This window comes from Panthera tigris, chromosome X (assembly GCF_018350195.1).
Source record: "Panthera tigris isolate Pti1 chromosome X, P.tigris_Pti1_mat1.1, whole genome shotgun sequence".
NCBI lineage: Eukaryota > Metazoa > Chordata > Mammalia > Carnivora > Felidae > Panthera > Panthera tigris.
In genome coordinates this window covers 125,957,419-125,982,299 of record NC_056677.1, presented here as the reverse complement: position 1 = coordinate 125,982,299, position 24,881 = coordinate 125,957,419, and the positions used below count along the sequence as shown (strand labels likewise).

The following is a 24,881-nucleotide window of genomic DNA, read 5'->3' as shown; positions in this document are numbered from 1 at the left end:
GCAGGACACAGTGAGAAGTGTGCCACCCGGAAGAGAGCTGTCACGCAACGGTGCTGGCCCTCCCGTCTCTGCCTTCCAGCTTCTAGCACCGGGAGAAACTACTTTCTGTTGTTTATAAGCCAAACCAATAGGTGGTATTTGTTATAGCAGCCCAAATAGGCTAAGACGGTAAGTTGGTACCAAATATCGGGGCGCTGGCGCTGCTGTAACGGACCCCTAAATGTGTGGAAGCAGCTTTGGAACCGGGTCATGGGGAGAAGCTGGAGCTCGGAGGCATATGCTGGAGAAAGCCTGTGTTGCCATGAAGGGACCTTCGAAGGCGATTCTGATGAGGTGCCAGACATTAAAGAGGAGAGCTGGGAAAAAGTCCTCATCTTCTCAGATGCTACCTAAGGGTCACGAGAAGAATGTTGGTAGAAATGAGGGACAAGAGGACATGTCTTTGGAGATGGCAGGAAAGGCCGCCCTTGCAGAACGGCCAAGAGCGTGGCGGAGCCGCGCTCGCATCGTAGCGTCGTGTGGAAGGCGGAGTTGGCGAGTGACAGGATTGGGTACTCTGCTGAGGAAATCTCTCAGCAAAGGGATGCAGCTTGCCTTCTCTTGAATGCTTGTGGTAAACTTCGAGAAGGAATGACTTCAAGATGAAACAGTCAGTCCAAAGGGAAGCAGAACTTAAACATTTGGAAAATCCTCAACCTAGCCGCGTCGCGAAATATGAGAGAGCACATTTGGAAGAGAATGCTACGGGCGTGGCCGGGTGAGCCTTTGGGAAGGCGTCTAGCGTGGGTGTGAAACCCCGGACCTCATCGGCCACCCCAGCGGGCACGCTGCCACTTTGCACCGAAGGGGAAGGAGCCAGGCAGGCAGGCAGGAAGGCCGGGGACAGGGCCAGAGAGCTCTTCTTCGAGGCAAAGGAAGGACCCCAAAATCTCTTCAGAGATTGTCAGTGCTGCCGCCTCGGCGTCAAAGGGGGGCCATTGCCTGGGTTTCATCAGGCCGATGCGCCCGCCCAGAGCTGTGGGGACGGGGCCTCCCGAAGCCCCAGAGACGGGGCTGCCCAAAGCACGAGGACCGACTACTGCCCGGCAGAGCTGTGGCGGGGCAGGGCTCCCTCCACCTGGATTTCCAAGGATGCAGCCCCTTGGAGATGCGGGCACGCGACCCCGGCAGAGGGCCGTGGCCAGGGTGAGGGCCAGCAAGAACCGTGGGGTTGGGGCCACCTGTAGCTCAGGGACCCGCACTGATAGAGAGGCTCCAGGCACGCGACTCCGGTGTGTGAGAGCTGCCATGGGGGCTGTGCCCAGCAGAGCTGTGGGGACCCAGCAGGACCCCCACCCCAGTGGGCCTGGTGGGCTTTGTACTTGCCCGGGACCTTTCAGCCCTTTCTTTCCAATTGCACCTCTTTAGAACGGGGGTGATTACCCTCTGCCCATCCTCCCAGCACAATTTGGAAGCCCTGAACTTGTTCGCTTTAAAGGCTCACAGCTGGGGGCGCCTGGGTGGCTCAGCCGATTGAGCATCTGACTCTTGATTTCAGTTCAGGTCGTGATCTCACGGTTCACGGGATCAAGCCCCACGTCGGGCTCTGTGCTGACGGCGCGGAGTCTGCTCGGGATTCTCTTTCTCCCTCTCCTCCGTCTGTCTCTCGAAATATGTAAATAAAACATTGAAAAACATTCACAGCTGGAGAGGAATCTGCCTCAGCATGAATCAGACCTTGAGTCTTACTCATTTCTGATTTTTAGAATATATAGATGAGACTTTGCACTTGGACTTTGGGTCAGAGCTGGAAGACCTTTGGGGCTGTTGGGACGGAATGAATATATTTTGCATGTGAGAAGGACATGAATCTTGGCGGTGCAGGGTCAGAATGCTAAGACATATTTGAATGACTAGAAGTCAAGGTGACTGCTCTCAGCACAAATTTCTCTCTCAAAACATGGGCGTACTTGTTGTCTTGAGAAGTACTACAATGCAGAAAACGGATAAGAAAACCCGAAGACACAAGTGTCTGAACCTCCATCCATTCTCATTGTCTTCAGGTTTTCGTATCCGTTTTCTGCATTGTAGTTTGTCTCCTTCCCGTGGTGGCAGCCAGGGAACGTGCTGTGATCCCGCTATCCGTGGGCCGCCCGGACCAGTCTGCACCGGCGTCACCTGGTAAACTAGAGGTAAACTAGGCACCGAGGATGATGCCAAAAATATCGTAGGAACAGTTTCACTTGATCCCCGAAAGGCCTCTGTAATTCTGCCCGACTCCCCCGGTCGTGGGCCAGGAGTCTTCGGTGTGGACTTGGTCCTAGGCGTCCTGGGCTTCAGTCCTTTACAAGCTTTTCAGGCGTGTTGTTCGAGAACTCTGGGGCTGTTGTCAGGACTCCACGTATATTCTGCGATTCGGTCTGGATCTCAAGTGTCTCTGCTGACAAGCCACGCCAATACTTAGTGGCCTAAAACAGCAATGATTTGTCATGTGTCGTGAGTTTGTGTGTTGACTGGGCTCTGGGGGGTGGTCCTTCGCGCCACATGGTGTCGGTTGGGGTCCCTCGTGTGACTTCGTCCAGCCGGGAGCACCGCCGAGGAGGCTCCGTCTCACGTCTGGCCGTCGGTGCTGGCTGTTAGCTGGGCTGTATTATCCTCCTTTGCGAGGCGGCTCGTCCTCTAGGGCCTCTGTCCTCGCGGCCTCTCGAGCACGACGGCCCAAACTTCCTGCCACGGTAGTGCTGGGTTCCGAGAGGGCAAATAGACTGCGAAGCCTCTTCTGGCTTAGGCCCGGAAGTCGCCCAGTGCCATCTTCTGCCACATTCCGCTGTAGTCAACCCGAGTCACCGGCCGGCCCTGGCCAAGAGAAGTGGAAATAGACCCCACCTCTAGTCGGGAGGGGGAGGGGTCAAGTACAACGTGCAGAACGGGAGCGACCGAGGCAGCCATCTTCGGAAAGCATCCACCTGTCCCGAGAGAAGTGCGCTGGCATCCCCACACCCGAGAGGAAAGCCAAGGGACCAGAAGAAGCTGTTGAACGGTTGGCACTGAGGTCTCTGGTATGGGCGCCTGTGGGTCCGTGACAGCGGCACCGCCCTTCCCGAGGGTTGGCGACCGCGTCGTCACCACTGGACAAGCCAGGCTGCGCGCCACGACCCCGTCCGGCTGGCCGTTTGTTTGCAACCACCTCGAGCCCGACAGTCTGTCCATTCTGTGTGTCACTGAAGCTATTAATAAACAAGGGGATTTTAAACGTTGGAATATGATCTCTCAGAAGGTATAAAAGCCATCGTGCCAAGAGAACTTGTATTTGCTCTTGCATAAAAACACGAGCATTTGAACATTCACCCGGAGAACTTTTGCAATTGCCGAAACACAGTTTGAGTGTTTTCTCCTTGAAGAGAAATTCATATGACATGCAATTCACCATCTTAAGATGTACAGTTCAGTGGCATTCAGCACATTCACAGTGTGGTACAACTATCACCACTAATTCCAGAACCTTTTCATCATCCCAAACAGAAACCCTGGACCCATGAGCAGTCACTCCCCAGTCCCTCTTCCCCTACCTCCCCGGCCGCTGGCACCCACCCGTCGGCGTTCGGCCTCCGCGGATTTGCCCGTCCTGGACATTTCCCGTCCGTGAAATCACGCACCATGCGGGCTTCTGCGTCCGGCTGCTCTCACTCCACCCCGCCCTCCAGGTCCTGTTGTGGCAGGTCCTGCTGTGGCAGGGGTCAGAACCGCATTCCTCGTTCCGGCCGAGTCGCCGCCGTCGCCCGGACGGACCGCATTCTGTGTGTCCGTTCACCTGTTGACTCGCTTTTCCACTGTTTCTGCCTTTTGACCTCTTGTGAGGTGCATACTATTTTTGAGATTCGCCTACAGTGTGTCAGCACTTTATTCCTCTTGGCCAAAACATATTTAAATTAACGACGTCTTAATAAATGCACAGGGGAGCTTTGATCATCCCGCTGCTTTTAATAACTGTGGCACATCGTGATCCTGCCTCATTATTCCCAACGGCCCCCCCTTTATCCGCATGCAGTGTACAATGGGTCACCCGGGCCAGCCAGAGGAGCAGACCTTGGCGCCACGGAGCAGCCTTCTAGCGAGGGCAGTGGCGTGGAGAACACTCTCGCGGACGTTATTAATGTGAGGACTCATCTCGGAGAAAGGCAGCATCGAAGAGAGTCGTCAGAGGAGTCTGGGCAGTTGCTTGGTAAGAGCACAGGTGCCCTAGAGCCAGAAACGCCCACGGCCTTGCCAGTGTAACCAGAGTCACAATATTTGATAACAACCCACAGGAGGAAGAAACATGATAACCAGTTGGAATTTTAGCTCCTCCTCTAAGAAAGAGTCTTGGCCGCTTGGTTTGCTTGTTTTCTTATAACTGGCCTCCGTTGTGAAGGACACACACCTCCGTTGACAGAGTTTTGGGCTGCGAGTTCCTACTAGGCTAGCGATTACTTCAGGACTCAGGCCTCTCTACCGTACGTAAGCTTGTAAAACATCTATTGACTTGGGGCGCCTGGGGGCCTCAGTCGGTGAAGCATCTGACTCTGGGTTTCGGCTCAGGTCACGATCTCACGGTTCTCGAGATCGAGTCCTGTGTCGGGCTCCTGCTGACCGTGCAGAGTCTGCTAGGGATTCTCTCTCTCCCCCTCGCTGCCCGTCCCCTTCTCTCTCTCTCTCTCTCTCTTTCTCAAAATAAAAAAATAAAAGAAAAACACATTTATTGACTTCATACACCTTTATACGTATTATGCAAATGAACACTCACGTCCAGTCACGGTAAAGATGTTCAGATGGCGATATTATCTAGAACTTTAAGTCTTTAGGGTTTTTTTTTGTTTAATTTTTAATGTTTGTTTATTTTTGAGAGAGACAGAGAGAGACAGAGCACGAGCAGGGGAGGGGCAGAGAGAGAGGGAGACACGGAATCCGAAGCAGGCTCCCGGCTCCGAGCTGTCAGCACGGAGCCCAATGCGGGGCTTGAAATCACAAACCGTGGGATCATGACCTGAGCCGACTGAGCCACCCAGGCGCCCCTAAGTCTTTAGGTTTTTAAAATATAATTAAAACAACTGGGTGTAGCACAAAACAATGTTTATACTATGGTGATTTTCTGAGTGTGAGCCGTATGTGGGGCAAATGAGTTTATACGCAGACAACAATATGTAAGTAAAAAGTGAGCAGTTCTCCATTTTCTGTCTGTATGAATTTTAATTCCTTTGGAAATTGCCCAGGTAGAGATTATGTACTAACCACCTCAATTTATTATTCACCCAAGGTCACAAAGTCAATGGATTAAGAAATTATAGTAGATTAGTAGATTGACATTGAAGAACAATATAATCACGCTCGATGAATAAAAAATAACCCAGTTTACAAAGTGGAGTAACTTTGGACAACTAAATAATTACTGGTATTGTTGGACATTTAAAAGGATCAATTTTTCAAATAAAGACATTAATTATTTTAACTCAATTTCACTCAACTCATGTGTACACATTTACATAACCATAGATATTCAGTGTAAGAAATGATAACATATCTGATCTATAGGATAAGTACGACAAGTTTAGGAAGTTCCATTTAATAAAGCTTCTTGTAAGAAATTAATAGTAAATGCATCTCAAATCTGGCAAAACCCCAAATGTAGCATTTGCATATGGTTTTTAATGTTTACTTATTTTTGAGATAGAGTGAGCAGGGGAGGGCAGAGAGAGAGAGAGACAGACAGAGAGACAGAGAGACAGAGGATCCGAGGCTGTCTCTGCGCTGTCTGCACAGAGCCCGATGCGGGGCTCAAACTCACGGACCGCTGTGAGATCATGACCTGAGCTGAATTTGGATGCTTAACCGACGGAGCCACCCAGGCACCCCTGCATGATATTTTATACTGTAATAAAATTTGGGAGGAGACATAACTATCTTTCAAATGAACATTAATAAAACAATTTATTCAAGGGTTTACCTTGCAAAGAAATATTGAAGGAACTCGGGAAGCTTGGATTGTTTTCTTGGCTTTATTTTACCAAGTGGAGTAGGACAAAAGCCACAGCTTCAGAAGTAGGGTCCGAAACTTTGAATCACAAGTAATGAGGGGTTGCGTCATGTGGAGATGGATGCAATGACCAGGGCCCGTGCCCCCCAAGGCCACCCAGTCCCCAGCTCGAATGGCCAGAGAATCCCATGACCGGTGGGGCCTGCGGCCCCCCTCCATTGGCCCCATGGAGGCACGTGGGGCGGGGTGAACCTCTCTGCCCTCCCTTTCCTGTCAGGCTGGAGGCCACTTCCCCATTTGTCTCTTATGTTGTTAAAGCCCCTGAAATATCAGTAAGAGTGTTTAATACAGGAGAGGTTCCCGAAGCTTCTTCGCAACTGTTGATGTTTGGCCTGATAGCGGTGTGTGTTTCCTCGGCCCTTATCCTCTAACTTAGCAACCAGGATATCATGGCAATTAAGACACACACACAACAAACCCACTTCTCATTTTCTCTTCCTCGAAACCTTTTTGAGAGAGAGAAAAACAGTGTATTGTGGAAACAAGACTACTGTTTCGGACTTTTACTGATAGCTTGGTTGGTTTATATGGTTACAACATACATATTTTATCCTCACTTATTAGAGTACGGTAACCAAAAATTCAATGATTTTATCGATCAATTTTTCTCTTTACCCTTTTGAGCACTTGGAGATTGCCTTTGTGCATAGAAAAAACCATGATATTAACGAGGGAAACAAAGGTAAGAAAGATGTAGTTTAAATTAAATTCCCCTGCAGCGTGCAGCCCGTCGGTAGATGTCAGACATCTGCAGTGAGTAACACTCCCCTAGACATTTATGGCTGCCTTAATGCCCTAACGTTTACACTCCCTTAAAAACTAAAAGCAACCTTATCTTGACACTAGCTAAATCTTCAGGGTCCTGTGAGACCCTGCTTTCAGCATCCAGAAATTCCTTGGAGACTCACGTTATCTATCCCTCCCCTCCCTCCACAAACTTAAGAGTATATCATCAGTCTCTCCTCACACTCCCAGCGCAGCTTTCTGCCCATGGGTCCTGTCCCCGTGCTGTAATAAAACCACCTCGTGTACCACAGACGTCTCAAGAATCCTTTCTTAGCCGTTTGCTCACGAACCCCACTTCAAATTTCATCAACGTGATTTTTCCCCCCTGCAAGATCAATATCTTTCATTTATTTAAATATCTGAACAGGCATACCAGAGGATAGATCCGCATTGCACGGGGACTGAAGTTCACACAATCGGGGTCCTTCTTTAAGAAAAAGAACACAGGGGGCCCCTGCGTGCCTCAGTTGGTTAAGCGTCCAACTCTTGATTTCGGCTCAGGTCACCATCTCACGGTTCTTGAGATCAAGCCCCATGTTGGCGTCCGTGCTGACAGTGTGGAGCCTGCTTGGGATTCTCTCCCTCCCCCTCTCTCTCTGCCTCTCTCTCTCTCTCTCAAAATAAGTAAACAAACTTAAAACAAAAGAAAAAGAATACAAAGTTAGTTTCAGAAACGTCTGTTTATTTGGCAAGAGAAAAGAAATCACAACAAATCGCTCCCTGCTCTGGCACCAGCCCTTGGGCTGTGGCCTGGGGTGTGGGCTGAAATGGCCCATCTCCCTCCTCGTGGCTGCTGGGTCGCTGTCAGGGGAGCGCCATCCCTGCTGCTTCCACTGCAGGACCATCCTCGTGACCGTGACCGTGACCGTTGCAGCCTCACGTGACCACCCTAACAACCCACCCTCAACCTGTGGCCCCGTCCCCTCGAGGTCAAAGAGAAGTCAGGCTCCTTGAGGAGGCCTTCGAGCCCTGACCAGGGTGTGATGGTAGCCTGGGCCTCTAGTGCCTGCTCCCTGATCCCGGGGACAGCCCTCCGAGCTGTCAGGGGACTGGCAGTGAGAGTTTTGCTCAGGAAACCTGCCTGGGCTCAAACCCAGCCTGTGGTTTCTTGTTTCCTAACCTTAAGGAGCCAGCACTTTCACAGCGTCAGAGGTGTGGGCTTACATTTGTTCGTTTCCTCCGGATGTGGGCAAACGTACCTTTTAAGGAAACTCCTCCCATCGATACGCATACGGACAAAATGCCCCACCTTCACCCAGCTGAAGAATCTGGAGACTGTCCAGCGGCCTCCTGCGGAGGATAGAGGTCCCCCCCCACCCCGCCCCCACCATGGCGACCGTGCCTGAATCGGGGATCTTCGTTGGGTACCAAGTTTCAGCATCTCCGTGACAAGCTCGCTAACTCCTGGGTGCAGACTGACGCTTCGTGGGGCCCCACGGGAAGTTGGTACTTGGTCGGAGCGCACTGCGGGCAGGCTAGGAATCGGTGCGAAGGTTCCACATCAGACTGGCATCCACAGCTTCCCCTGCCATCCCGCCTTAGCCTACATGTGTGTTTTCCCGAAATTCCTCCGGTTCTTCTGAGGGGGAGAAATAAAGAAAAACAGAACCAGCCTCGGGGAGCTTGGGTAGAGAGTGGGCTCATGAGCTGGCTGGAGCTCACTGCTTCCCTCCCAGTATAAGACTCAGAGCCGCAACAGCCACGCTCCGGATGTCACAGGTGCCCTGGACTCTGCCAGGAAGCACACTCCTCCAGAAGCCCATTCACATGCGGGCACCTCTCCTGCGAACCCGTCCCATTTCTACAGCTACTTGCATGTACCTTTCCTTAAAAGACACAGACGCACAGCACAGTGCGCCCCGGTCCCCTGGACGCCAGGGAGCAGAGCTCCAGGCAGGCAGAGACCACAGGAAACAGGCAGAACCAGTTCTGCAGCTAGAGCTGGAGGTTAAGTGTAAAATGACCCCCCCCCCCCCACGAGGCCACAGGGAGGGCCACCGGGCTGAGGCTGGCCCTGGGCACAAAGCATCAGCGCAGGGGCACAAAGACTCTGGCGTGTCACTTCAATCTGGGAGAAGGACACCTCACCCAGGCTTGTGATTTCTAAACTGGGAGACGGACCCGCTAAAGGGGTCCGGTCAGTTTTGCATCCTGGGACACGGTCACAATTCACAGAAACAGCATTCTCACTGTCTCTGCATGAAACACCAGAGAAACTAACAAGGACGGACCAGGAGACGGGAAACGTCAGGTAGCCACCAGACTTTAACGGACAAGAACCCAAAAGCAACACCCAACTCCCCAGTCAGTAGCCACCCTCCCGGAGGGAGGGCTGGAGACTCGAGGACCCTCACCCCCAGGACTTCGCAAGGGCCAGGGCTCCCCTTCGATGGCAGCTGTCGTGAGGTGAGTGACAGTGGGGGAAACCTCTAAACTGTGAAAGTGACAGATATGATATGTGATGAGGGAAACCAAGGCAAGAAAGATGTAGTTTAAATCAAATTCCCTTACAGCCCGTTGATAGACGTCAGACACCTGCGGTGTGTAACACTCCACTAGACGTTTATAGCTGCCTTAATGGTTACACTTCCTCAAAAACTAAAAGCAACCTTATCCTGACAATAGCTAGATCTTCAGGGTCCTGTGAGACCCTGCCTACAGCATCCGGAAATTCCATGGAAACTAACTTTATCTCTACCCTCCCCCCCCCAACCTAAAAGTATATCATCGGTCACTCCTTACAAGCCCAATGCAGCTCTTTCTGCCCACGGGGCCTGTCCCTGGTGCTTTAATAAAATCACCTTTTTTTTTTTTTTTTTTTTTGCAACAAAAGTGTCTTCAAGAATTCTCTCTTAGCCATTTTCTCGTGAACCCCACCTCAAATTCCATCAATAACAAAAGACGATAAGCAAAGGGCAGTGAGGCAGCCGGCTAGAGAAGGCTGCCTTAAGGTGCAGCTCTCAGGGACAGGCTGCAGCGGAAGAGGCACGTGTCAACAAACTTCTTACATAGGTGTAAAGCATGTTACTTTCCCAAGGGCATGATCTCAGGGTTGTGGGATTGAGTCCAAAAACAGGCCCCAAAGATAGGCTCCACGCTCAGTGGGATTGTCTCTCTCTCTCTCTCTCTCTGCCCCCTCCTGCTCTCTTTCTCTCTGAAACAAAAAAAAAAAAAAGAAAGAAAAAGAAAAAAAAGGAAAGGAAAGCACCCCCCCCCCAAAAAAAAGACAGAAAGAAATACAGTGGAAGCAAGTCCAGTTTATTTCTCGTGAAAAAGTCCTGCTTAGGTTGGGAGACATTCCATTTTTTTCTTAAGTTTAAATAAAATTTACCCACTGTACTTGGGGTCTTCGTGTCATTCCCACTTCAGACACCAATCTAGACTGTTTTCACCAGAATGGTGACATGATCGGTAGAGCAGGGGGCAAAGCAGATCTGCCTGGCGGAGGTGGAAGCTTCGGGATCATAATAACATTTGAAAACGCTGTTGAAATGAAAAAATTCCAAGAAAAAAACAATGACCAGTATTGACTCAAGAAAAGACAGAGGGTAATCAGAGCTCCTTCCACACGTGCGTCTGCGCCTGTTTCGTGGACTGTCCTCGCAGCACGGCCCCCAAATGCCAGTCGTCGCTCCCGCCGCCTGGAAGAAAGAAATAAAGACTACCTCCCGCCCCCAAGCTGGAGGAGACGTCCACCTGTCAGCACGTGCCGAAGGGAGGAAGGGAACAACAAGAAGCAGTTGAACATATTGATGAGGTACAAAATGAAAGAGACAGACTTAATGAAGAAGCCAGGGAGCCCGTTTTGGAAGTAGAATCGAAATGTAACAAACGCCGCCAACCACGTTTTCAGAAGCGGTCAGAGTCGATCGCCCGGATCCCAAGTTTGGGGGTGACGACGTTCATCAGCCATCCACAAGTGTGTGCTGCTTGGGGAGGAGGATGAAGGGCGCTGCGTTATTTGACAAGAGTTGAGGGGACAGAATTTGAAGATGTTAAGTCAGGCGACAGAATAGATTTCTATTTTGCTGAAAACCCTTATTTCAAAAATAAAGTTCTCGCCAAAGAATTCCATCTGAAGGAGAGTGGTGACCCATCTTCCAAGTCCACGAAAATCAAGTGGAAATCTGATGAAACGTTCGAGTCAAACGCAGAGTAGAGCCAGCGGGGAGAGACCGCGTGAGGGACCAGAGGGCAGATGAGTTACGAGAGGCCATCAAAGATGCTATTTGGCCAAATGCGTTGACAGCGCTACGTGGTTCCCGATACGGATGATGAAGGAGGGAAAGGAGTGGAAGATGACCATGACAGGGAGAAAGGACCTTTTGTACTGTTCTCCAGTCCCAGGGGGCAAGTTGCTGTCTTTACTTTTTCCCTCCTCTTATGCTGATTTTTGAAGTCTCTTTTCTCTCCCTTTATACCATGGTTCTCAAATTATTTGGGGGGGAAATACCCGGAGCAGAACAGCGTGGGAAAAGAATCTCCCTGCTTTTCTGTTCCAAATTTATTTTTAACCCCTCCCTGTCTCAACGCAAAGTGTATGGAATCAACACACTGTGCTTGCTCTGTGGGTGAAAAGAAAACCCTTCTGGTCCCCTAGCTCTGCCGGAAACGGGAGGCTGCGAGGCCCCTGCGCAGTAGTATGTATAATCCTAGCTGTCCCCTCCTTTCTCTGTATATTGTGCTCAGAGATGACATTGTGTCTCTGGGAGAATATGGACAGTTAGCATTTACCAACGTGTATCTGTCTGTTGTCTCTTGTTTAAAAAAAAAAAAGAAGAAGAAAACCCTTAGAGAATAGGGTTTTAGAAGGTCCACAAAGGGTGGGTTTGAGATATTTGGGTGGGTTAAGTGGGCACTTTGACAACATGGCTTCTCCTCTGGCATGTTTAATTGTGATGTTTAACAGATATCCTTGCAGTTGAAGATGACACTTTTATTTATTTATTTATTTATTTATTTATTTATCTATCTATTTATTTATTTTGGAGGAGACAGAGGGAGCACACGGGAGAGGCGGGGGGGGGGGGACAGAGAATCCCAAGCACGCTCTGCACTGTCAGAACAGAGCCCGACTCGGGGTTCGAACTCAGAAACCGTGAGATCATGACCTGATCGGAAATCAGGAGTCGGATGCTTAACTGACTGAGCCACCTAGGCGCCCCTGTTCCTGTTTATTTAAAAATTTTTTTTTTGTTTCACTGAAAAGGAAAGATAATGCTCAGTTTTAAATGTTAAAATGTACAGTTGCTTTTTTAAAATAAAACTTACTGTGGACACACACAAAGAAAAGGCAGAAACCCTACGTAGTCATATAATCATAAAATTATTTTTACCAGTAAATATCCCCCCTATAGCAAACTCCAGGCCCAGATGACCTTGTCAGCAAGATCTGTCAAATATTGAAGAACAAACGGTTCTAGTTTTATACACATTCTCTCAGAAAATAACAAAAAAGGATACAATTTTGTTAGAAGGCAAACATAACTCTGACTCCAAAATGTGTCAAAGACATTACAAGAAAGAAAATTATTGGCCGAGCTCACTCGTGAGCATAGATGCAAAAAATCCAAGCAAAATATTAGCAACATCTAAAGATGATAACACGTGGTGACCAGGTTGCATTTATCTGTGGAGTGCGAAGTTGGTTTAACAAGAGAATATAATTTATTGGGGCACCTGGGTGGCTCAGGCAGTTGAGTATCTGACTCTTGATTTCAGTTCGGGTCATAATACTGGGCTCATGGGATCAAGCCCTGAGCCGGGCTCCTCATTGAGCATAGAACCTGCTTGAGAGTCTCTCTCTCCCTCTGCTCCTCCCCACCTCTCTCTCTCTCTCTCTCTCTCTCTCTCTCAAAAGAAAAAAATAAAAATAAAAAAATTAAAAAAGAATCCCTCTTAAAAAGAGAATAATTTATTGTAATCAACCACATTAATAGGTTAAGGCAGAAAAATTACATGGTCATCACATTAGGTGCAAAAAAAAGCGCATTTGATAACATGTCTACTATTCATTAAAAAGAAAACTCAGGAAACTGGGAATTAAAATGAGCTTCCTTCGCAAAAGCCCTATAAAAATAGTGGTAGAAAATGAAAGCTTTGCCTGGAGATCAGAAGTAAGAAAAGGCTGCTCGTTACCATCGCCACGTTTGTTGACATTGTAATGTCCGTTCCAGTCAGGGCAAGAAAAATAAGTAAAAGCTAAAGGCGGGGGAAGGCTGTCATTATTCACCGGTGATTTGATGTGTATTACGATACACCAAAGAATCTAGAGATAAATTATTATACTTACGAGGAGAGTGTAACAAGGTCGCTGGATGTAAAATCCATATATAAAAATTATTTATATTTCTATGGGGAGCGAAGAGTTCAAAAATGAAATTTTAAAAAATAATACACCATTTGCAATAGCATTATATATTTTTTCAATGTGGAGAGAGAGAATGAACGGGGGAAGGGCAGAAAGAGAGGGAGACAGAGGATCCAAAGCGGGCTCCGTGCTGACGGCAGACGGCCTGATGTGGGGCTCCAACTCACGAACCACGAGATCGTGACCTGAGCTGAAGTCGGGTGCTCAACCGACTGAGCCTCCCAGGCGCCCCTGCAATAGCATTTAAAAAAAAAACACAATTGGGGCGCCTGGGTGGCGCAGTCGGTTAAGCGTCCGACTTCAGCCAGGTCACGATCTCGCAGTCTGTGAGTTCGAGCCCCGCGTCGGGCTCTGGGCTGATGGCTCCGAGCCTGGAGCCTGCTTCCGATTCTGTGTCTCCCTCTCTCTCTGCCCCTCCCCCGTTCATGCTCTGTCTCTCTCTGTCCCAAAAATAAATAAAAAACGTTGAAAAAAAAAAACTAAAAAAAAAAAAACACAAGATAGGGGCGCCCGGGTGGCTCAGTCGGTTGAGCATCTGACTCTTGATGTCAGCTCAGGTCCCAATCCCGGGGTTGTGAGTTCAAGCCCTGCATTGGGACTCTGTGCTAGGCATGAAGGCTACTTTAAAAAAAAAAAATACTTAGGAATACATTTATAAAAGATTTGCAAGCCCTTTGTGGGAGAAGTTATAAAACTTTAATGAGGGACGTTAAGGAAGAAGACCTAAGTAAATGAGACACATACATGGCCGGACTGGAAGCGTCAATACTTTAAAGGTGTCAATTTTCTCCAAGTGGATTTATTACACATTCGATGCGGTATCTATCAAAATCATAATACAACAAGCTGATTCTAAAGTTTACTCCCCTGCTTGCACTCTGTCTCTCTCTCCCTTTCGAAAATAAACAAACATTAAAAAAAAATTTTAAAAGGGGGCGCCCGGGTGGCTTAGTCGGTTAAGTGTCCGACTTGGCTCAGGTCATGGTCTCGCGGTTTGTGGGTTCAAGCCCCGCGTCGGGCTCTGTGCTGACAGCTCGGAGCCTGAAGCCTGCTTCGGATTCTGTGTCCCGCCCCCTGCCCCTGCCCCACTCCCGCTCTGTCTGTTGAAAATAAATAAACGTAAAAAAATTAGGGATATCATACAGGAATGAAAATCCATTAGCTGTGGCTATATTTAATAACATAAACATAAAGGTTAGTGAAAGGAGAGAGACACGAACTAATGTATACGAGGCAGTGACTATCACAACAGCACAGGCCGGAGTGACAGCCGGTAGCTGTGGACGGGCACCTGGCGGTGTTGATTTATTCAGCTGCGAGGTGGCGACACGGCTGTGTACCTCAGGATTGTCCTTTCAACCGTGCAGTATATTTGATGCACTGTATTTCAAACAGCTTTATTCGGATGGAACTTACATACATCAAAGTGTGTTGTCTAAAGTATACAATTTGGCACATTTTGACACTTGTTTACTCGTGTAAAACCACCACAATCGGGATGATGAGCATAGCCAGAACCCCCCGAAAGCTTCTTCGTGCCCGTCTGGTCTGTGAATCCCCCCTCTCACCACTCCCTTTAGCCCAATCCCCGTGCAACACCGATCTGCTTTCTGTCACTACGTGTTCCTTTGTCTTTTCTAGGGTTTTATAATAAATGGAATCGTGCAGTGTAGACCCTTGTTGTGTCTGGCTTCTTTTCGCTAGCATGATTACTTTGACGTTGTCGTTGAGTAGCATTCCCCTGCATGGGTGTATCGCGATTTCCTTCTCGTTCATCCCTCTGAAGGACGTCTGCCCTGTTGCACCTGCTGAGGGTGCTGAAATTCTACCCGGAACAGGGAGACCCTGTGAATGTCTCCAGCCTGGGTGCTCAGAGTGGAGACCCCTCCTCCGCACCCAGATCCGGGCCTCCAGGTGTGGCGTTAGCCATGTCTTCTCCGGGGAACTGGGGTGGGACTGAGCTTGTAGCCACTCTGTCAGAACTGAAGGCCCACAGAATGCCCAGCACGTGGGTGAAAACAGGTGCATCCTTCTAGATGCTGGAGGAAAATCACTACCAACCGGGACTTCTATAAAGTAGTCAAATTATCACTGATATCTAAAGGCAGAAGACAGGTTCCAGGTCTGGGGCGGCCAGTCTAGATCGGAAAAGTGTCACAAAAAAGACAGACATATGCGGTCCTTGATCCCCATCCCAGCCCTGCCGGATGCCCATCCGGGGAGCCCTGTTTTCCAGTGGTCACTCATGACCTTGCCCACTGGCTTCCCCAGAAAAGAACTCCCAGGGAAGGTGAGGCCAGACCCCGGCCCAGAAACTCTGTCCGGCTTCTCTCCAATGATGCGGTTGCCCTCTCCTTATTTATCGCTCAGCTTTTATATTCATCAACCTTCTCGTGCCTTTCTACCAAGTGAGCCTTCCCTGTCACACTGTCCAGACTTGCAACCCTCCCTCCGTGCATCCTTCTAGACCCGAGCTAGCAGAGTGAAGAAGTCTGATGAAGCTACTAGTTCCTTCTTGACACTGACAACAAAGGCATTAGGGACGCAAGTGTGTTTGGGGAATGTATCTGCTAGGGCACCTGACATTTGAGCGCTGACTGTGGGCCAGGCACTTTTCTGGTCCCGGAGAGAGCAGAGGACGAGGCGCAGCCCTGTCCTCATGGCGTTCACCTTTCGGTGCAGGGGACGAAAGCTAACACGCGTCCAGACTCTATAACACTGGGGGGAAATAGGTTCCCGGAAGGGAAGGAGAGCCAAGGCATAGCGCGGGCCAGCACTGCCGCTATTTTACTCGGGACGCGTAGTTTGCTACATAGACGACTAGTGTCACAGATTATAGTGTTAGCCAGTAGGGGCGCCTGGGTGGTCCCGTTGGTTAGGCGACCGACTTCGGCTCAGGTCATGATCTTGCAGTTTGTGAGTCCGAGCCCGCGTTGGGCTCTGTGCTGAAAGCTCAGGGCCTGGAGCCTGCTTCGGATTCTGTGTCTCCCCCTCTCTCCGCCCCCTCCGCTGCCCACAGTCTGTGTCTCTCAATAGTAAATAAACGTTAAAAAAAATTTATAGTGTTAGCCAGCTCTATTGGAAAGATTTTTAAATTTTCTGTGTATTATGATGTTTTGACATCCGAAAACGGACAGACAAAAAAACCCCTTTCTGGCCGGGGAGAGACTGCCCTTCCCATGGCCGGCCAAGTCTTCAGCTCGAGCCAGGAGCGTGTCTGTGGTATGCAAACTAGCTGATCCGGGTCAGGTCAGCCTCTAGCTGGCCCCTACAGCACAGCAGGCTCTGTTCCTCTGCCTTAATCATCCCAGGGTCGGGTGTCGGGCAACTAGAGACACCCCCCATAGCCCAGGGCCTACTGAGACTATTCAAATCAGTCAATTCTAGACTCTTAGGCCTGTCCTGCCTTGCCGTCCTCGCGGAAGCCCCGGTAAAGTCTCTGGCCTAAACCGTCCCCTCACTCCTGTCGTCTGCCTCCTGACCACCTGACTCGTCATCCCGTAAAAGAATACAAAATGCTAACTTATGTCCTTCTCTTTGTTTTGCCCCAAGAATAGGACTGTCCTACTTCCGCCCATTTCTTTAGGGACTTCCAGCAACTTGTGCAAGCTCTGCTTCAGTGAAATCCTGCTCTGTCCGTAAGCATTCATTACAGTGGCTTCTTGATGGCAACGTGCTCCCTTTATTGACATACACGGAGACTGTGTGGATGCCACTGAATATTCTCTGCATTCCCCTCTGTCAGACGCTAATGTTGCTGTTTCCATTGATTCAAAAAGAGGCAGCTGAGAGCAGACCGGTCTCTGAGGAGTTCAGCCGGTGCACGGGCTGTTCAAATGAGCCGGGACATTTGTCCGTGAAGACCGAGAACCGCGAGACACAGAGCCGCGAGGGTACAGAAATGAGAAGTCAGAGAACGGAAGCAAGCATGGAGGGAGGAGAGGTGAGAGAAAGATTCCCCGATGCCCTGAGCTCTCGACAAAAGTTGCCCTTGTCAGTAGATATCGTTCAATGTTGATCAGTCGCGTAGTAAAGGTTTGACTGGATTATTTAAAGGCATAAATAAAAGCACTAGAAGATCTGAAAGCAATACCGTAAACACAAAGTTCGCCAGAGAAGCAGGCAGAGAAGGAGGAGGGAAGAGTGTACTTACTTCCTAGACTTTCATTTATTTATTTATTGAGAGAGAGAGAGAGAGAGAGAGAGAGAAAGCGTGTGTGTGCGGGGGTGGGTGTAGAGAGAGAGGGAGACAGAATCCCAAGCAGGCTCCATGCTGTCAGTGTAAGTCCGATGCGGGGCTCGAACCCATGAGCCATGAGATCGTGACCTGAGCTGAAACCAAGAGTTGGATGCCTAACCGGCTGAGCCACCCAGGCGCCCCCGCTTCCTAGGCTTTTAAAGTTCACCCATGGGCCTGTTTGTCCTGAGATCCGCTGCTCACCTCTCCCTCACCCTGTGGGGAGAGGCCTTGCTGCCGGCCCTTCCCAGGCTTGGGGCTTAGGGATTGATCATGGAAGGCATGAGCAAGACTAGAGAGGAGGAGGAAGGGGACGGTCTTCCTCTTTGTCTCAGGGGCGGCAGCTGCAGCTCTCACCAGGAGCCCTCCTTGATTCCACCCTAGGAATGGCAGTGACCTCCTACCCAGGTGGATCTCTAAGCTGCCTGCACATTAACCTCCCAGTAGTCCTAGGTGACCCTTTCCTGGCATTCAATGCCCTCACTTGAAGTGGTTTCTGTTTTCCTGGGAGGACCTTAATGCCTAAAATAGCCAGTTTGAGACCACAATAAGGAAAAGCCCATGCTGGGCATCTTGGCAGAGGGAAGGGAGAGACGAACCACTGACCGCATACTAAGCCAGAAAGGGTCCTGAAGACATTTCAAAAAACAGAAAAGAATATGAACACATTGTTGGAATAGAATGTTAGCAACTAAAATGGAAAACAAAACAGAAGCCTACCTTTAGAATTTAAAGCTCCCTTTAAGGGGCGCCTGAGTGGCTCAGTTGAGCGTCTGACTTCGGCTCAGGTCATGATCTCACGGTTCATGGGTTTGAGCCCCGCGTTGGGCTCTGTGCTGACAGCTCAGAGCCTGGAACCTGCTTCCGATTCTGTGCCCCTCCCCCACCCAGGCTTTCTCTATGTCTCTCAAAGAATGAATAAACATTAAAAAAAATTTTTTTAACTCCCTTAAAAAAAAATCTTTCGTTAAAAAGAGTCAAAGAAAACTTGCCAAATGCCTAGAAAACAGGAATGATGAGAACAGAAAGTACTGAGCTGGTACACAGAGAAACCAGAGAACTGATAATCTCAAAACTGGTTCTTTGAGAACCCAAAAACAAGACAAAAAGATAAAACAGTAGCCAACCTACATAAGGGGTAAAAAAAAAAAAAATACAAAAGAAAACAAAATTAGGGGAGCCTGGGTGGCTCAGTCGGTTAAGCCTCCACCTCTGGATTTCGGCTCAGGTCATGATCTCAAGGGTTCGAGAGTTTGGGCCCCACGTCGGGCTCTGTGCTGATAGCTCTGAGCCTGGAGCCCGGAGCCTGCTTCGGATTCTGTGTCTCCCTCTCTCTCTGCCCTCCCCCGCTCGTGCTGTCTGTCTGTCTGTCTCTCTCTCAAAAATGAATAAATATTAACATTTTTTTAATTAAAAAAAAAAAGAAAACGAAATTAAAAGCCCAAACTGGGAAATAACAGATACCGAGGAAGTCTCTAATCCCTCCAAGACCTCACAGAAGGGCCATAAGCCCCCCAGGGTCACAAACAACTTGTGATGTAGGCAACAGAACCCTTAACCACAGAGAAAGTTCTCCTAAAGACATCCTTGATGCCTCAGTGAGCTATCGCCACTGCTTCAGAAGTCACCTCCGGACCCAACCCAGCCCAGGAGGAGCAGAGGGGCTGTGGCTTCCCAGAAGGCCCCAGAGGACTTCCCGGAACTTACCACGGGCCGGAGCCAGCTTAGTGGCCACCACAGTTTCCCACGCAGGGTTTCTTCCTGAGGCACACAAGAGCGGAAGCCAGAATCTAAGCAGGGCTCTACAAACAGGGGGAAAGGGGCATCTGTCCCGAGGGTGTCTGGGTCTCTTCGGGGCAGCTCTCAGTCCCACTGATCACTTGCCTCTTTCAGTAGCAGAGCTGTGCTGTCTCATCAACACGTCGAGTCACCGTTTCTGTGGCCCATCTTGCAGAGTTACTCCAATGAGCCCTAGAATCGTATCGTCACGTTCCATGACACTCGGGGAAACAATGGGCATCACTTCTCGGACCCCTTCAGAGCCCAATGTTTCTGTTCCCCTTCCCTCCACTCTCTTACTTCTCGGAGATTATCTTTTCACCTGTATCGGGATGACACGTAAATGTTAGCTCCGACAGCGCAAAGGTAAAGCGAGGCTGCTGTCGAGTGGTCAAAGATACATTTCTATTGAAAGTTAACAGCACGGGAGGTTCGAGTGTATTATTTATACTTACAAACAACTAAAGAGAGCAGTATGACTGTCGAATCTGATGCGGCAGGGGTTCCCCAAGGCCTCTCTCAGGAGCACACGGGCCTGCTGAGTCAACCCTTCACGCTACACATAAGGAGAAGGGGGCCGTGTCCCATCCTGCCACACAAGCCTGTCGTTCTGCGTTTTGTGCATAGGCTGACTCTACCAGGTGAAAACCAAAGACACAAATGCACGTTATGATGTTTATGTAAATATATATATTTTAATGTAATTTTTTATTTTTTAAAATGTACATCCCAATTAGTTAGCATCTAGTGCAACAATGATTTCAGGAGTAGGTTCCTTAGTGCCCCTTCCCCATTTAGCCCATCCCCCCTCCCACACCCCCTCCAGTAACCCTCAGTTTGTTCTCCATATTTGTGAGTCTCTTCTGTGTTGTCCCCCTCCCTGTTTTTATATGATTTTTGTTTCCCTTCCCTCGTGTTCATCTGTTTTGTCTCTTAAAGTCCTCCTATGAGTGAAGTCATATGATACTTGTCTTTCTCTGACTGACTAATTTCACTTAGCATAATAGCCTCCAGTTCCATCCACGTAGTTGCAAATGGCACGATTTCATTCTTTTTGATGGCCGAGTCGTACTCCATTGTCTATATAGACCACATCTTCTTTCTCCACCCATCCATCGAGGGACATTTGGGCTCTTTCCATACTTTGGCTATTGCTGATAGTGCTGCATAAACACGGGGGTGCCTGTATCCCTTCGAAACAGCACACCCATATCCCGTGGATAAATGCCTAGTGCCATTGCTGGGTCATAGGGTAGTTCTATTTTTAATTTTTTGAGGAACCTCCATACTGTTTTCCAGAGTGGCTGCACCAGCTGGCATTCCCAGAAATATATTTTGATGCCAGCTGAAGAAGAGACATGCTAGGATTCCATTTCCCTTGTATAAGTCAAATTTGGTGAGCCCTGGGCCATCAGGAAAGACTTGTTTCAGCATCGAGTTATTTGTCTCTTCTTACGCACCATCGGTCGGTAAACTTATAATATGTTTTGCTTTCTTTCCTATTTTGATTGTAAATTCCTCGTAAGTTCTTTTTTATCCTGTTTCTAGGGCTGTTTCTAGTTGTTTTTCCTTATTTTCTTGTACTAATTACCATCGTCGCATTCAATTTTCTTCCAACTCCCAATCGCAACAGCTAATACGTTGAGTTCACATACACACGCTCTTTTTTCAATTCTTGGAGTCCTCTCTCCCAGGGCCTGCCATTCTCCTAGTCCAATCCATGCTGATTGCCAATCAGGCCTTCTGCCCAGTTGGCATCTCCAGTATTTCCTATCACTGTGGTCCTGGATTAGATCCACTGTTTTGTGGATCCCACATTTTCCTTTTTCTTGGCTTCCACCCTTGTGTTGCTGGAGAACATCCTCAAGTAGATTCCTAAGAAAGTATATTTGGGAGGTGAGTTTTCTTAGCCCTTCCGTATCTAAAAATATTTTAATTCCATTGTCACACTTGATGGATATTTTGGCTGGAATTCTAAATTGAAAATCATTTTCTCTTGGAATTTTGAAAGCATCACCCTATTACCTATTATCTTTTTAAAACGTGTTGCCCTATTGTCTTTTATCATCCAGTGTTGTAATGAAGTCTGAGGTGACTTATTCTGATTCCTGTTCTTTTTTTCTCAGTTTTATCTTACAAGAACTCTTGTTAGTTGTCTGCTGGACTTCCTAGATCATTCTTTGAAGTCCTTATGTTTCCTCTCATATTTTTTTCATCTGTGCTGTTTTGTTCTATTTCCTGGGAGATTTCTTCAGTTTTGCCTTTTGATATTTCTACTGGAACTTGAACTCCAATAATCACATTTAATTTCCAATAATTCTTTCTTGTTCTCCACTCCTTTAAAAAAAAATTTTTTTAACGTTTATTCATTTTTGAGAGACAAAGAGAGGCAGAGTGCAAGCGGGGGTGGGGCAGAGAGAAAGGGAGACATAGAACCCGAAGCAGGCTCCAGACTCTGAGCTGTCAACACAGAGCCCGGTGTGGGGCTCAAACCCATGAACTGTGAGATCATGACCTGAGCCAAAGTCGGGCGCTTAACCAACTGAGCTATCCAGGCACCCTTTGTTTTCTGCTCCTTTCACATACTATTCTATTCTTGTTTTGTGGATACAATAGTTTCTTTCAGTTCTCTGAATATGCTAATTAAATTTAAATTTTTCCATATGTTCCCTGCATTTTCTGGGGTTCCTCTGAGCTCATTTTCCCCTACAGATTATACTTGATTTAAAAAAATAATAATTTTATTTATTTTTGAAAAGAGAGAGAGAGAGCCCAGGGGAGGAGCAGAGATTCCGAAGTGGGCTCCACACTGACAGTCCCCGACGTGGGCCTCGAACTCACAAACTGCGAGATCACGACCTGAGCTGAAGTTGGATGCTCAGCCGACTGGGCCACCCAGGTGCCCTTATACTTGGTTATTTTTAATGTTGAAGACCTTAAAATTTCTGATGCTCCTTCATGGCTGATTTAAATTTAATAAAGAAGGGCTGGGTAGCTATTTTGGATTTAATCTGCTTTAGGGCAAATAGGTGTGTTTTTCCTGCTACGACTCTTCTGTGTAGGACGGGGAGCCAAAGAAGCGTGTTCGCATTCTGCAAATGCTAGAATGAGGAGAAAATTGCCCAGGAGTTGCCAACATCCATGCTGGCAGCCCTGGCTCTCTACAGACATTTCATTCAAACTCTTTAGAGAACTGTCGGGTATTTTTCCTGCGGGCCTCCGCCAGCTGTCAGCCCGGCTATCCGGTAGAGAGGAGGAGGGGACGTTCCCACTCTCTGGTCCCATTGATTTTGATTTTGCCCTTGTACCACAGGCCCGCCGATTCAGAGCCTACTCTCTGGTCTTACATCGGGCGAACTCGCTCCCACGTCTTCTGTAGCTCCCTTATCACATATGCTAGGCTCGATTTTTTCCGCCTATTTCTTTCAACTAATTCCTACCTGCTTTCCAAAAAACTTGAAATCTGCCCATTGTGGAGAACCTCCCGTCTTCGCCACACTCTCTTCACTTTGATGGGTTTATTTCTTTCTGTACCTCAATACTGTTCTTATAGCGAGTTTCTTTGGGTCAAGAAGGAAAAACTCTGCGTGTGGGCACGCACGAGAGTGACCATGATGTATCGAAGTCTATTCATTCCTGGCCTATTTTCCTATTTTCTAGTACAGGTAGTTAAGGTTATTAACTTCTTCTAGATGACCATTTTGGCCACACGGCTTAGGTTTTAATACGTGGAACTGTCACAGTTGGTCGTTTCTGAAGAGCTTATCATTTTGGTTTCTGTTTCCCCTTTAACCAGAGAGCTATTTTGAAGTCTGTCTTAACACTTCCAAGCAGAGAGTGGTTTTTCGTTTCGTTTTGTTTTGTTTTACTTTTGCCCATTCTTTTGTTTCTGAGTTTTCATTTTATTCTATTGTTGCCAGAGACTGGACTGCACGCTTTCTATAGTTTGAAATTGACTGAGACTTTTGGTTTGAGGAGTCTAATTCATAAGTAACTTTGGGAAATGTCCCATAGTACTTGAAACGAATTTATGTTTTCAATTTTTTGTGGTATCATCTGAGATGCTAGCTCTAAACCTCTGGACTGTCTGTTTTTACCCTTCTTATTTTCCAGTGTCATTTTGCATTTCCTTTTTAAAAAATATATACAATCTTATCAGTTCAAGGGATTTTTAGACAGATTGAGTAGAAGTTGGTGCTCTGTCTGTTTTATCGATAAAATCCTTCTGGTTGTTGTTTTTCTGTCAACTGCTATTCATACTGTGTTTTCCTGGTTTTTATCTTGTACAGTCTGAATTTTGAGGGCACCCATTTAAAAAATAGTCTAACCCAATGTTTTAAATGACACATTTTTAGTTCTACCAGTGAATATTTTATTTTTTTTAAGTTTGTTTATTTATTTTGAGAGAGAGAGAGAGAGAGAGCACGCAAGCACACACACACACGTGAGAGATGGGAAGGGGCAGAGAGAGAGGGGGAGAGAATCCCAAGCAGGCTCCGCATTGCCAGCGCAGAGCCCGACGCAGGGCTGGAACCCACAAACTGTGAGATCGCGACCTGAGCCGGAATCAGGAGTCGGGCGTGTAGCCAACTGAGCCACCCAGGCGCCCCCCCCCCCCACAAGTGTATACTGAAAACTCTAGTATATTTTTCTACTTTTCAATGGTAAAAGTGCATTTGGATTATTTAAGCCTCATTTATTGAAACTAAGGTATTTAGCAAGACCCTCTTCATTGGTTTTCTCTTTAAAAAATGTCTTGACTTCTAGTCTTGTACACTTACTCTTCCCAATCTTGAGTGAACTTGCTCCAGTCCACAAAAACTCCTTGATTTTGACTTGGGAAAAAAATTTCCAGATTAATTCCTGAAGAATTGACACCTTCTTGCGGCGGCAGCTCCAAAGCAGAGTTCGCGCTGTGGCGGCTGGAGTCAAAGCAGGACAGGCATTTAGAGAGTTTCTTCCCCTCTTTGACCGGCTTTTGGTTGAAAGGAGTGCAGCCAAAACTGTAACTAAAGGAGGCATTGTGCTTCCAGAAAAATCTCAAGGAAAAGTCTTGCAAGCAACGGTCGTTGGCTAGGGCTCTGAAGGAGTGCCCTGAAGGAAAGGGTGGAGAGATTCAAGCGGTTGGTATGAAAGTTGGAGATCAAGTTCTCCCAGAATGTGAAGGCACCCAAGTGGTTCTTATTTAGAGATGGAGACAGTCTTGGCAAGAATGGAGACTGAAATACGTAATTATCGAAATGGCATCAAGTGAAGCTGCCCATTCCGGTGAATTTGTGAAATCTTTCATCAGGTAGATAATTTTCATGGCTCTCTTTTATAATAAACTAATGACATCCAGTGTCTCTCAAATTAGGTTTAGGGTACTGTTATAAACATCACCAAATAAAAATGCATAAATGAATGGTTCAACAAAATTGACATCTTTATTATGTCCACCTCCTTCTAGGAGTATGATAGTTTCTTTCTTTTTTTTTTTTTCAGGTCTTCTTTTATGTTTTTCGGTAAAGTGTTATAGCTTTTAAATATAGGTTTTTGAGAAAACATGAATAGACACTTCTCTAAAGAAGACATCCGGATGACCAACAGGCACATGAAAAGATGTTCAACGTCGCTCCTTATCAGGGAAATACAAATCAAAACCACACTCAGATATCACC

The 24,881-nt window shown here is 47.8% G+C and overlaps 2 pseudogenes; both read left to right on the top strand.

The window, feature by feature from the left end:
• Nucleotides 1-10,355: 10,355 nt before the first annotated feature.
• Nucleotides 10,356-11,361, top strand: LOC102970282 (annotated as a pseudogene).
• Nucleotides 11,362-17,133: 5,772 nt separating this feature from the next.
• LOC102970565 lies at nucleotides 17,134-24,444 on the top strand (annotated as a pseudogene).
• Nucleotides 24,445-24,881: the final 437 nt, after the last annotated feature.